The sequence below is a fragment of the Rhinolophus sinicus genome, linkage group LG05, assembly GCF_036562045.2.
Source record: "Rhinolophus sinicus isolate RSC01 linkage group LG05, ASM3656204v1, whole genome shotgun sequence".
Classification (NCBI taxonomy): Eukaryota; Metazoa; Chordata; class Mammalia; order Chiroptera; family Rhinolophidae; genus Rhinolophus; species Rhinolophus sinicus.
Window position 1 is genome coordinate 125,334,700 of NC_133755.1, and position 13,760 is coordinate 125,348,459.

Sequence of the window (13,760 nt, forward strand, 5' to 3'; positions counted from 1 at the left end):
TCCCCTTGATTTGCTACTACATTGTATATTGTTTTCTATGAGACTATTAATTTTCCTGCCTCACAGCCCTGTCCTCATCAGTCCTCATTTATGTCCCCTAATTCCTTCAGATGAGGCTCTGAATGGGCTGAATCTCCCTCTGACATGCCCAAAGGCATCAAGAGAGCCAGATCCTGAGAGGAAGCCAGGAAGACGGACCAGCCATCCATTCCTTAATGTGTCACCCGCGAATTAGACATGGCTGGCTGCAAAATTAAATTGCTCTATCAGGATATCAGCAGAGACATAGATACAGCATTATAGCCCTATGTTCCTATTGTTTTCAGATCAGAAAATGCTTTATTTGTGTACCCTTGCTAAATTGTGTTCTCTGAAAGTACAGATTGAAAAGGGTATTGATTGCATCTTTCCCTAGGCCTGAAGTAGTTCTGTGATTTGAGAATTGAACATTTAGAAAGAAAAAGTGTGTGTTTCCAACCTTGGCACCTGAAAAATTCCGGAAACCTTTAAAGACAAGGACCGATAATGAGATGATGTTGTTACACTTGCTGGAGGTGATCCGTACAGCTGTCATTCTTCCTAATGAAAAGCGCTACATTCAGGGTTAATAATCCTTCTCTATATAATACTTACAGCCTGCAAATACAGTTGCACCCATAATAATGACTGCTCTACATACAGTGTGATCAAGAGATGGAAAGCAGTGGCCTAACAGCCAGCACATAACATTGGCAACATATAAACATTGTTAACTTCAGTAATTCAAACTTTCTCTAAATGAGGTAAATACAAATGAAGTTGCCATCACTTGCAAGGGATTTCAGTTATGCTTAAATGAAAGTAAAAAAAAAAATTATTTAAGAGCGTGGAAATAAAGACCACCCAAATGAGAAAAACAGAAGCTATTCAGAGCTTGCTATATAGCAAGGGTGTCAGTCACTGTGATTTGCATTTGGCAGAAACTCTAAGGCAGGCAGGAAAATGGAAAAGCTTTACAGTGAGGAGGAAAAATAAAAGGCTACATATGTACTCTGGTTGGAGGACATTGGCATGTGGAAGCTGGAGGCAGGCTAACTAGAAGCAGGCATTGTGTGTTGTAGGCAGAATAATCCCCCCTTCCAAAAGGGAAAAAAAAAAAAAAAAAAAGATATCTGTATCCTAATCCCTGGAACCCGGGATTATGCATGCTATGTACATGGCAAGCGGGAATTAAGTTTGTCAAACAGATAGCCTTAAAGAGATTATTCTTGATTTTTTTTGGATGAACTCAAAGTTCTTTACAAGTGAAAGAGAAAGGTAGAAGATTTAGGGTCTGAGTGATATGATGTGAGAAATACTTAATTGACCATTGATGGCTTTGAAACTGAAGGGAGAGATCCATGAACCAAGGAAGGTGGGGAGCTTTTAGAAGCTGGAAAAAACCCAAGGACATGGACCCTCCTTTAGAACCTGCAGAAAGGAACACAGCCCAGCTGACACTGATTTTAGCCCAGGGATATCCATGTCTTACTTCTGACCTTCGGCTCTATAAAACAATAAATTCATGTAGCTTAAAACCACTAAGTATGTGGTAATTTGTTACAGGAACTATAGGAAACTAATACAGTGGGTAATAGGAGCAGAGTGATTTAGGATTTTTTTTTTTTCACTTTGATTTCTTTTCTAAGAGACCCACTTATGTATTTTGCAGTAGCCTTTTTACCAGTGATTCAGTTGACAGCAAGAGAATGTTTTATAGCATGAATTGTCTACTAAACAACCTAATCAAAATATTATTAAACAATTACACTGCAGTAGGCTGTTTAATGAAGTGTTTTCAGTGTGGCTTGAACACTAATAGCAACAGTGTTAAGCTGCTTTGTGCTCTGTATATCAAAGAGCTTGTAATAATGTGAGTCGACTAAAAGCCAAATAAATCTTGAAGCACCTTTGACAGACAATATACTTGTGCTATTCTAAATCTTGTCAGGTATTGTTATTGCACATGAAAATGGGAAAAAAACAAAACTATCAAGAGTTTCCACATACTGCATATCATGTATACTCCCTGTTTATAGTACTTTCCAAGCTTCCTCCCATCAGATGACATTTCTATTAGCTTGATCTGAATTTGAATGTGAGTATAAATTTAAAAGAACATAAGCTAAAGTTAAGCCAAATACTCTTGAACTATCCTCTAGATCAGTACCTAATTTAGCAGTGGTACCCATAGTGAATTGAAGAAACCTTTTAGAAATGACAAAATAGTATAATATAACTGATAGGTAAATTTAAATAAGACAAATATAGTTTTACCTGAAGGTACAGTTACATAGTGCTTTGGATTTTTAAATGGAAAATTCCCATCTAACTAATTTTATTTTCTTTCTTCTGTGCTCCTTTGTTTGTAAAAGAGTTCCCCATCAGAAAGTGTATTATTGTATTTGTAAACTTTGACTTTTTATTCAAATGGTTTTGTGTTATGTACAAAAAATAAATAAATCTGTATTTAAGGCCACAAAAAATTCTCCAGTAAGGCTGTACTTTATAAACTTATTTATAATTTATATATGTAATAATTTTATCTACTACAATTTAATATGTGTATTTTTTATATGTGTGGACCATTTCCCAAGTTCATATTTAAGGCATTAAATCTTCTTGCAATTTTATAAGGTTTATCATTTTATGTTGTACTTGAGAAATGCCCCTAAGATATTCGTAGGTCAATTGGCTCCTTTGTTTATTTTTGCTATATCTATCAGGAAGAGAGAAAATTTCAGCCTCTTCTAGATTTTTTTCAAAGAGTTTTTGTGTTGCACTCATAAACATGAATGGGATTTTCTGTCTAAAGCAAATACTTATCTTAGAGGTAAGTGTTGTTTGGGGATGATCACATCTGCATCCTGGCATCATTTTCCTATCTTACCAGTTTTTTCAGCTCATTACTATTTAAAAGAAATATATTTTATTTAACTATTAATAAGTTGACACAAGTATTTTATCTAAGCTATGTAACTTTTCTAGCTGAAAAAAATTGGAATTGCTTTCAGGGTGAAAAAAATAAAGATAATATGGATAAAAAGATCAAATATGAATTTAAAAATAATAATTCTAAACACTATTTCTAGTCACAGAGAAATGGAAAAAGGAGTGAACTGATAGTTCGTATGTGTGGTTTTGAAATTTTGGACTAATGTTCTGTCTATTCTAGGTCTTCCTTTTCTCTGATCTCTTTATGGACAAGGAACTATATTAGAATTGCTACTCTGAAAACAAAACAAAAAAATAAAAAATCTTTTCTGAATGAAAGATGATTTCTCTCTCTTGTAATTGTTTGCAAGGACAGTGACTCCTTAAGGAGATGATGGTTTGGAGGAGATAATTGGAGTATTGACTTCAGAGACTGAAATTCATCCCAGCCATAACTTGGAACATTTATTGGAGTGATACAGATTGGTGATGTCTCTCTCTCCTGTTGCCTCTTTAACTTACTATGGCCTCTCTCAAGAAATCTGTGTAAATCCTTCACATTTTCTATATTCACTGGTTCTTCAACAGAAGAGGGGCCTGCTAATTCCACCACTTAACAATTTGCCCGCTTTGTAAAAATAACAGGACTGCTTGGAGGTCTGTCAGTTCTTTCTTTGGCCCTCTTGATCACTCTCTTATGAAATATTAGAGCCCACTCAGCTCCTCTCAATGCATTCATCTCCATTTATCATTGTCTCTGTTTCTACTCCCATCACTTGTCATCTTGATGCTGAGATATTTTGCTAAGTGGGATGAATTCAGATTAGCTGTGATAATCAGAAGTGGACAAGAGAACTTGAGGGCAGTGCATGACACACTATTTCACATTTTACTCTCATTTAATTTATATCTATAAAGCAGATCTTAGAGTGTTATCCACTCAGCATTCTACAAATTGAGTCATTTCCCCTAATAGTATCAGTTCTGCTCATGTTTCTCTAAGTCTAGATGATTATTGAGGAACTGGGCTTCAATTGTTAATGTGTAAGATCTTTCTGTTTTGAGACTAGTGGCAAAATTTTTTTGTTTATGTTTCAAATCAGATGGCAAGATCTTCTTATAGTCCTCTATATTAGTCAGGCTAAACTTATTTTGATAAGTAAATGTTAAACTATGAATTAAATAACCTATTAGCAACTCCTAATAATAATGGGAATGTTATTAGAAGAATCATATATTATTCATTTATGTTTTTGATATTTCCCAGATTGCAAGAAAAGATAGTTTATTACTAAATGTGAGTATACAAGCAATTTACCTAAGCAGACGTAGTGGTGTAAACTTTTTTAGAAGAAAATCAAATGAAACCAGCAAATTTATTTCTAAATGAATAATAAACAAATGTATATCATTACATCTTACTAGATTTTAAGGTCTGAGATAGTTTGTTGAGGTTAAAAACGTGTTTACTATTCCTCTAAGGGATTCACTATTTAAAGTTCTTAAAATATATAATTTAAAACATAATTAAGGAATGTCAAAAACCTAATGTTTATTTTATGTCTATATTAACTAAATACAATTGGGTCTTGAGGTAATGTGCTGTCTTTTAACCCCATGAAATTTGGTACTCCCATGAAATCCTAACCAAAGGAAGAGTTTCTTGATTGCCAATGAAACGTCTATTTAAAGTTTTCCATATATACACACAAATGGATGAAAGTGATTATAAAAATAAATACAGAATTACTTGAGCTTTTTTCTGTTAAAATGACATGCAAAAAGTGTTTGCCCGGTGTTGGAGGAAGACCTAGCAGTGCTTAGAGTACAGATTACCTTGCATCATGGACCAGGGCGTATCCAGGGAGCCTTACTCTGAAGTATATTTCTGAAAGGTTTATCCCACTTGCTAGGTTGAAACATTGCATATGAGATCCAGTGGGGAAATAAATTAATATAAACATAACCTGCAGATATTTTAATTTCACAGATTTAAAGGAATAAAAAGAAGCTTTTTGAGAAAACATTGAAAGTGGATAAATAATTATTTATGACAGCAAAGTAGCTAGGGATTCTTCACATATTGTTGAATTATGGATGGATTCTTTTTGAAAAGCACATTTTTTTGTATATCTTAAAATTGCTTCTTTTATTTTCACACTGTAGTTGACAAATATTTGCCAGGAGGCATTGATGATAATAATGAGTTGTGATGTTGACAATGCCTAGTGGGCAATGAGCACTTAGCATGTACGAGGCACGGGGCTCAGAGCTTCGCTGAAATACTTAGAACAGCCACTGGATTCAGTTCTAGGATCATTTGATTTTACAGTTAAATAATTGAGCCTTGGAGAAGTAAAGCACTTCACTCATTGTCACACAGCTAGTCAACACATGGGCTAGATTTTAAGACAAGCAGAATTCTCACTTTATGGAAGTGACAGCATTTTTAAAACTAAAGAAATTACACTAATAAAATTCAGTGGATCTGTGATCTAATCCTGGTTATGAACTAAAAATCCATGATAATTTGTATTTTATATACTTGAACCTTAGTTTCTTTAATTGTAAGATAATGTGTTTAGAATTGCCCATTTCTTATGTCACTTCTAGCCAGAATGTTCCAACACATTAGCTAAAGGAAATTAGAGATATGGAGATGACATTTTAAAATGTATTAATAGAAAAAAGGAAAGATAATCCATTTCCTAAAATGCATAATTACTTTTATATGATAATTTTATGTGTATTTGTATAATAGAGTATAAATCTATAAATACAAAAAATTGTATATTGAATTGTATATTATAGATTATGTTCTTTGTAATACATTATAATGACATCTTATAGCTACTGAATAATTACTATCAAGACTGCAGAATCAGTGGTAATTTCCACATTCTAAAAATGGCTTGGATTAACTTGGATAATAAGACTACCATGCAATTAAAATCTTGTTTTGGGCTTCATAAATCTATTATATTCCTAACTTACATAGTGAAGATTTCTTTTAGACTGTGAAGGTTAGCGGTAAATGTTTTTAAAATATATTCTGCTACAAAACCAAAACATTTCAATTTTGTCTCTCTTTATGTATCTATCTGCTCTCAGCATACAACTTTAGTGACAATTTTAATTTACAGACCTCTTTGAGAACCACAAGTTTTTTAAATGAATTTATAGATTTTCTTTCTCAACTCTCTTTGGAATCAGGTACCCTATTTATCTTACGTGATTTTAGTATCCATATTGACAACACTGAAGATGGGGTTGGTGTAAATGTTATTTTCCTTTTTAATACGTTTGGCTTCACGTGGCCCATCTCTCAAATGACTCCATCATGGAAAAGACAGACCATTTCCAACATCACCACCAACTCACATTCACTGAGTGCTGTTTGTACGTAAGACCCTACCCAGTACTCAACACACTCCCATAGTTTTAGACATTTTATTTATCCTTGCAATTTCATATAGGTTTATTTCTTTAGCATCAACTATTTGACATTCATTTAATTTCAAAATAATTCATCTGTCCTACTGATATTTCAGTTCAAAATAATTGTTGGTTTTTCATGACGTCCAACACTAATTTGTCAATAATTCCCATTTTGCATTCTGTCAGAGATCCAGTATTTCTCAATACTTTTGTGTTGGGAAAAAAAAACCTGAAGTCATTTCTGGCACTATGGTCATTTATGTAATTACGTACTTTAAGTTTGCCTGTTCTTTTTCGTACCTTAGCCATTAGTGAAAATATTTTATTGGTAGACATTACACTATTACATATTTGCCATTTCAACTAATAGAATAATAGAGATGTGGGGAATGTCTCTACCATTTTGTGTATCCTACAATTGTCAGGAGAAATGGGTAATTTTATATTAATTTTTTCATTACAATGTACTTATTTCTACATAAGAAAAGTCTCTTACATCCATTCACTAAGTTAGGAGTATGGGTGCTATTTATTTGCAACATGCAATCATGGGTTTATAAGTTTGAAGAATTTTGAGTGGTTCAGTTCCATGACCACAATAAAAGAAGTCCAGATGGATGAGAACATAACATATTGGGTGACTAATGTGAATTTACAGAGGGAAAAAAAAAAGTGTCCTGATTTTGAAGCAAGTTAATCAATATGGTAGAATTATAATTATGTCTTCAAAGTACATGGAGAACAATTATTGCTTATAATTATTAAGTTAGTAACTTATCCCAGTTCTAAAGTGCCTTAATGAACATTTAAAGCCTTCATCTTCCCTTTACATTTTTATTTGTATTAATTTTAATGTTTTTCTTAAGATATGGAAAACAAAGATCCCAAGTCACATTCCTTTAGATACTCAAGTCATATAAATATCACACATGGAAAAATCAGGATATTTAGGTTCTAAGCCTACTTTTTCTGAGTGCATTTTTTAATGTACGGATACTGTAACAATGCTTAATTTTTATTTGATATGAAGTATTATATCATTTATATGCATTTGCATAATGTGTTATTATTTTCTATTTGTATGCAATCATGTCCCTGTGGATACTGTGGAACAAATTTCTAATATTTTCACATTTATCCTTACAACATCAACTGATGGTAGGGACTAATTTTTATTATCTTTACTGATTAGGAAATATAGTACTTATTATTATTAATTTATATACAGAAACAAAATGACTAACTCTACATAGATAGGTGGAGGCTTGAAACTGAGGCATTTTGGTGATGATAATTAACTGAGAATGTAAAACATATGTATTAGTCAGAGTTCCCCAGAGAAATACAACCAACTGGAGATAGATATATGCATAGATAGATAGATAGATGATAGATAGATGACAGATTATTTTAATAAATTGGCTCACATGATTACGGGAAGTTGCACGTCTAAAATCTGTAGGGCAGGCTGACAGTCTGGAAATTTAGGTAAGAGTTGTTGCATTCTTGAACTTGCATTCTGCATGGCAGCGGGCTGGGATCTCAGGCTAGGATTCTATGTTGCAGTTTTGAGAAGAATTCCTTATTCTTTGGGAAACCTGAGTCTTTGCTCTTAAGACTTTCAACTGATTGATGAGGCACGTTCATATTATGGATTGTAATCTAATCAAAGTCTACTGATATAAATATTAATCACATCTAAAAATATCTTTATAGAAACATCTAGGTTTTCTAGGAATAAATAAATGTATATTTTTTTCAGTGTTTGACTGAACAACTGGGCACCATAGTTGAGTCAAGTTGAAACATAAAATAAACCCTCACAATATGATAAGTTATAGATTATCTTCTAAACCAGGTGACATGTTTGACATATTCAGAAAATCTATATGATTAATTGAACAATGTTCTTACGATGTCTATAGCAGTATGCATCTTTACATTTATGCTGCATTACTGTGGATTTATGTTTAAAATGCACAGGTATTTGTGAATGTGTAGGTCTAACTCAGAACATGTGATCGACGCTTTCTCAGTGCTGGCCATTTAATATATAGATTTTTTAATAAGAGCTACTCTGCTAGGCCTGGGTGAAATTATGGGCCTAGCAGTTAGCAATATGGATGCAGTCCTGCACTCATGGATTTTACTGATTGACATTCAAATTCAGAGTAGTTACTTATATAAACATGTCTGTGACTCATTTCTAGTCACATTTTTGAAGACTAGTCACATTGTAGGCACCAAGATGGTATTATGTTTAGGTATGACCAATGTCAATATCTTAAATATGATTTTAAAATTGTATACAAAACCCCAGTACTGAGAAGGGAATAGATGTGTTTATTTAACAATTAGAATTTGTGTATCATTGTTGTGGCCCTCTTTAATCATCAGACTCTCCTCTTATTAGCATAGGTTTTAACTAAGAATAATTAGAGACAAAGCATTCTCCCTGATTTTTTTTTTTTTTTTTTAATTACTGTATGTTTTCATGTGTCTTAGCCCTAAGTTATCTGTTGCCTGGAAAATACTCTGAGCCTTCCCGGTTTACCACTGATAAGTCTGACCTCTTCTGCATTCTCTGTGTCTGATTGCTACCCTGACCACAAAATAAGCACCAGCCTTACTGTTAATATTTGCATTTCCTGTCCATACTCTGCCTTCCCTCGGCTTCTGTATGTTTCTGTGCTACACTCTTTAGTGCTGAGTTTTTCCCTTGTGTTCCCTGCTTGCTTTGCTTTGACTGGTTTTCAAGTCTGCACTTCCCCTACTAGACCTCAATAAGGTGTAAAGCATGTGGTCCTCTTCAGAATCTCATCACCATGTCATCATGAAATCAGTAATCTCAGAGGTTGTACTTCCTTCTCTGGATACACTGCCTGTATTATGCAGTCTAGATTTTGTTCAATGAATAATAGTAAAAGCCTTACTTATGACTTCATTTTCCAGAATAACTGACGTTTGCAGTGCATAGGTATGTGGCATCCATGACTAGCCTATGTGCCTCGCAGCACTTGCTTCTGTCTTTTAGGCTCAAAGAAATAGGTTTCAGGTACAGAGTATCATTATGAACAAGAATGCCTCCGAACAAAACTAACAATGGATAATTGCATGCATTGTCTCTCACTGTTACCTTTACAAAACTTTACTGACTACTCACAGTCAAGAAAGGTGCAATGAAGTGTGATGATTTGGGTGTTCATGCTCTTGTGTGAGATGTGCCTCCCTCAAAACTTCTTATGACATCAGCACATTACCCACCTGACATGAAAAAAAAAAAAGAAAGCAATATATATAACTGACAAGAATGTAGTTCTAGTTTTGGTCAATCAAACAGTGCTGTCAACATCTGTTTTCTTCTTCCTTTCCTTTGTAACCAAGGGAATGAATTTCAATTAATTTTGTAGCAAAATAGAGTCATCAATACATAGAAAGATCCTCAGCATCATTAGCCATCAAGAAATCAAATTTCCCACCCATAACTTGATGGCTATAATAAGAAGACGAGGATGTGCAAAATTGAAACACATACACTGCTAGAGGGAATATAAAATGGTGCAGCTGCTTTGGGAAACAGTCTGGCAGTTTCTCAAAAGGTTAAACAGAATTGCTACATGATCCTCAGCAATTCTGCTCATACGTATATACCCAAGAGAAATGTGGACACATGGCCACAAAAACTTGAACATAAACATAAAAGCATCATATGGATTGGTTCAATAATGGTCAAAAATTGAACCAATCCAAATGTTCATCAACTAAGGAATGTATAAATAAAATATTATATATCCATATGATGGACTATTATTTAGCAATAAAAAGGAATGCAGTACTGATATAAGGCATGCCATTGAGAAACTTTGGAAAATATTATGCTAAGTGAAAGAAGCCAGTCACAAAAGACCATACATTGTGTGATTCCCTTTATGTGAAATGTCTATAAAATGCAAATCCAAACAGACGGAAGAATGCAAATCCAAACAGACGGAAGGTAGCTTAGTGTTTTTCAAAGACAGGGGATAAAAGGGAATGGAGAGTGACCAGTAATGAGTTTGGGATTTCTTTTTGTGGTGATAGTTGCACAATTCTATAAACATACTAAAACTATTGAATGGTACACTTTAAATAGGAGATTTACATGGCATGTGAATCATATCTGAATAAAACTATTCCATAAAAAAGAGATATTATACCACTTTACATGTAGTATAAGAACCTTACAATAGCATACTTCCTTTTTTCTCTTCCTGACCTTGTGATATTGTTGTCATATATTTTACTTATACATATGTTATAAACCCATATTTTCAGTGAAATATGAAGAAATAAATGAATAAATGAGATTTATATATGTAAACTGATTTTATTGTAATCACCACCAATTTCTTGCCTCTTAGTCCATTCTGCAACAAAATATTACAGACCAAGTGGCTTATAAACAACAGAAATTTATTTCTCCTATTTCTGGAGGCTGGAAGTCCAACATAAAGATGTAAATATGGTCATATGAGGGCTCCCTTCAGGGTGGCAGACTTCTCCTTGTATCCTTGCATGGTGGAAGTGGCACATGACCTCTCTTGGGCCTCTTTTATATGGACAATAAACCCATTCAGGAAGGATTGCCCTCATGGCCTAATCATTCCCTAGAAGCCCCACCTCCTAATGTCTAACCTTGAGTATTAGGTTGTCAGCATATGAATTTTGGGGGTATACAAATAGTCAGTCTATAGCACCACATATTATATGTTCCAGACAGACACGATTTTAAAAAGCCTTTTAATTGCTCCTTCTCTCTTTCTTCCATCACTGGAATTCAGATATTTATACAACTAAATTTTGTTGGCATTTATTAAGTGCCAGATATTGTGATAGTTGCTGGGGATACACGTATGCATTGTCTGTGTCCAAGGAGGGCAGACTGTTGAGAAGTAGCCAAATCACATAACTAAAAGAGCTGGAAGCATATTATTATAATAGCATTGAATTGGATTTAGGGCTATTTTCCTAAATCCCTGACTATTTTCTACTCTCAATTCAAGTGCTTGACAATGTACTATGAGGGCAAGTCATTCAAAGTCTATTGGCCTCTATTTCTAGATTGGACTAAGTAAAATACAAGGTCTCTTTAGATCTCAAATTCTTTGTCATTTTACATTGACATCTTTCTAGTCCTGATAACGTGAACAGCATTTATTATGGACTCATGGATATACTTATATTTTTATTTTTCGTTAAAGATTAGTGGACATTACCAAATCTTACTAGGTAAGATGAGTTTTTTTCTGCATTTAGCTTTAACACTGGTTGTATATATAGATATATTTGAACTCTATGTTCAAGACATATCTTAAATACATTCTCTTCATTTTCACTCAAGATCAGCATTATTATCTGTTACCTAGATAGAACAGCAATGATGATGGAAATGTTCTGTGACATTGTTGTCCCACTAGCCAGTTGCCATGTGCTCACTGAGAACTTCAAATGTAGTCAGTGTGACTGAGATTCTGAATTTTTCATTTTAATGTAAATGTACATTTGAATGCACGATAATTTAAATTGAAATAGCTATATGTTTGGACAGAGCAAGCGTAGATCCCATTGTTGGCATCCATGAATCTCCACCGGTCCATTGTTTTTATCATAGTAGTCAAACACGTTTTTTAGTCATTAAGTTACATCAGTCATTTAAATGCTATAATGGCTTCACATTTCACTTAAAATTCTAGCATTGCTTATGCCTTTAAACTCATCTCATCCCACTCTTCCTCTTCCTTTTCCCAGCCACTCTGGATTTTATCTATTCCTCAAACCACTAGGATCACTTCCATCTAGGGGCTTTCTCCTGCCTGCAATGTGCACCTCATATTTCCACACCTCATATCAAATGTCTTTACTTTGGAGCTGCACTGGGTGACCACTCTATCAAAAGAAGCTCCCCTACAGTCAGTCTCTCAACCATGACCTGTTTTGTTTTGTTCATAGCCTTTATCACTATTCGAGATTGCTTGTTACATGTTTAATGTCTTTTCCCCTCAACAGAATATAAGAAGCAGAGGCCTTTTATATGTTTTTCAGTCCTGCATCCCCAACATCAAGAAGGATACCTGAGATAGAGTAAGAGCTCGATAAATATTTGCTATGGTATCAACGAAGAATTATATCAGATAAATGAATACACAACAATTCGATTCATTGTAAAGTATTCTTTTTTTTTTTTTTTGTAATTGATATTATTCATTTTGATTTCCTAATTAACATTGGGAAGAATAAACTAAAATTCCTAAGACTTGCACAATAAACCTGAAAAAGTGCGACATACCTCATTGCTGAATATCACTATGGTCACCTTCGAAGTACTCCCCTTGGGAAGCTATGCACCGATGCCAGTGCCTAGTCCACCCTTCTAAGCAATTTTGGAACTCTTTTTCTGGAATTGCCATCAGCGCTGTCGTCGTACTACCCTTGATATCCTGACTGTCATCAAAATATCTTCCTTTCAATATTTCCTTTATCTTTGGGTAAAGAAGGATGTCATTGGGGGCCAGGTCAGGTGAGTAGGGAGGGTGTTCCAATACAGTTATCTATTTACTGGGTAAAAACTCCCTCACAGACACTGTGAGCTGGTGTATAGTCATGATCAAGAGCCATGAATTGTTGGCAAAAAGTTCAGGTCATTTTCATCTCACTTTTGCATGCAGCCTTTTCAGCACTTACAAATAGTAAATTTGGTTAACTATCCACTTGGTACAAATTCATGACGAATAATCCCTCTGGTATCAATAAATGTTAGCAACATCGTTTTGACTCTTGATTTAGACTGATGGAACATTTTTGGTCGTGGAGAATTGGCTGACTTCCATTGTGCACTTTAATGCTTTGTTTCAGGGTTATATTGGTACACCTATGTTTCGTGGCCAGTGATAACATGGCCCAAAACATCGTCTTGCCTCTCCAAAGGAGGCAAACTTCGACTCTCCTTTGCTTTTGTTCATCGGTGAGTGCTTTTGGGACCATTTCTGCACACACCTTTCTCATGCCAATGTTTTCAGTTAAGATTTTCCTGTTTCTCTATTGATGTTTATTTGATCTGCTATACTTCTAACGGTCAGTTGATGAATTTGATGCACAATTCAATGAATTTTTGCAATGTTTTTGTCAGTTCTGCTCATTACTGGCCGCCTTGACCTCTCTTCATCAGTGGCACGTTCTCTCCCCTCAGAAAAATGTTTAATCCATTTGTACACTGCCATTTTCTTTATGACATTATCCCCATAAACTTGGACTAACATGTCCCTGATTTTACTTCCTCTCTTGCCAAGTTTAACAAGAAATTTAATTTTTGTTCATTGCTCTAATTCAAGCTC

The 13,760-nt window shown here is 34.3% G+C and overlaps 1 non-coding gene across 1 annotated transcript; it reads left to right on the forward strand.

Annotated features, from left to right (window-relative positions):
- Positions 1-9,553: 9,553 nt before the first annotated feature.
- LOC141572000 (small nucleolar RNA U13) lies at positions 9,554-9,660 on the forward strand. The gene has a single exon (XR_012497032.1). It is a non-coding gene; the product is annotated as a small nucleolar RNA U13 (small nucleolar RNA).
- Positions 9,661-13,760: the final 4,100 nt, after the last annotated feature.